Genomic DNA, 1,424 nt, shown 5'->3' with positions numbered 1-1,424 from the left:
CCAATGCTTCTCCAGTTCAAAATGTTGCAGAAAAGTTGCAAAAATCAGACCTGCGGTAAACCAAGCAGCACTGGGAGAGTCGCAGAGCTCAGGTTTATTAGGCGGGCGGTACCAGAGGAGCTTGCACTCTGAAGCTCTGCACCCGGAGCTCAGTTGCAACATTCCTTATGTAGAATTTATTTGGCATGGGCCCAGTGGTTAATCCGTCCTCAGATGCTTACAAAGCCCTGGAGTTGCTATGGCTTGCAGTCAGTTACAAACAGTTACAAAGCCCGGGAGTTGCTAGGGGGTACAGGCAGTTACATTTGTTGATTAGAACAAGCAAAAGGGAGGATGAGTCTTTAGTTAGTTTTGAGGTCTCCCTGCCCTACGGCCTATGCAGCAAGCACATCTACAGAAGCAGAACAAAGAGCAGATTAGCCTTTTGTTTGAAAATTCTTCAGGACTATGCCTCATGACCTTTCACCTGTAATAATTCACTATTTGGTTTTTTGTGTTTTGTTTTATATTTTATATTTCAGAAAGAAAGTATCTGATTAGCCCAGCTAATTTTTTCAAGCCAGGCCATACAAGCCCGCTTATGTGCTTGGGGACGGTCTTTCTCCCTCTGTCACCAGAAAAATTTAGCTGTGGCAGGGAGGAGGACCGGCAGAGTCACGTGGTAGGAAAAAAAATGACTACTTAGCCAGCGCCAGGTGTGGCAGGGCTATTTCACTTAGAATAGGAGATGGACCAAGCTTGTACTTTAAGTGACATATCTGCGAAGGAAAATTACAGCAGTCTTGAAGACAATAAGACAATTGAATATGAAATGAAGTGGGAGGAAGGAAAATGGCTGAGGCGCTGGCACCTACGACAAAGAAAACTAACATAGGGAACAAATAGGAGCGTGAGAAAAGTCTTAAGGCCCAAACCGTAGAAAGGTTGTCACCAGGTTCTCTCACAGGGACACACGCTTACTATATACCGAGCTGGGACCAAGCAGTTTATATTCATTCACTTATTCTTCTGCTCATATTATACCTGAGAAATAATTATTATAACTCAATTATAGAGACGAAGAAATTGAAGCTCAAAGAGTAAGTGTCTAAAGTTAGGAACAAATGGACGACAAGAGAAAAGGTATAAACCTGGGAAGCCTAAGATCTAGTCCATATGGTCCTGGTAGGGAGCAGGTAGCCCCGCGGGTGGCAGTAGATAGTGGCCTTATTTAGGGACATAGGCCCATAAGAAGAAAGTCATGCAAATGTCGTGGGCAGCTGGGCTCGCCCCCTGGGGCCATCCGAATTGGCATGACAGTGTCATGGCAGTGTCTGGTGGCGGTGGCGCGGGCGGGGCGGCAGCTGCTCCGTGTCCCGGTGGCTCCGGGACAGCTGGCCGCCCCCGCACCCCGCCTTCCGCCCCCGGCCCCTGGGCGGGAAGCG

This window comes from Pteropus vampyrus, unplaced genomic scaffold (genome assembly GCF_000151845.1).
Source record: "Pteropus vampyrus isolate Shadow unplaced genomic scaffold, Pvam_2.0 Scaffold361, whole genome shotgun sequence".
NCBI lineage: Eukaryota > Metazoa > Chordata > Mammalia > Chiroptera > Pteropodidae > Pteropus > Pteropus vampyrus.
Note: the sequence above shows the minus strand (reverse complement) of the source record.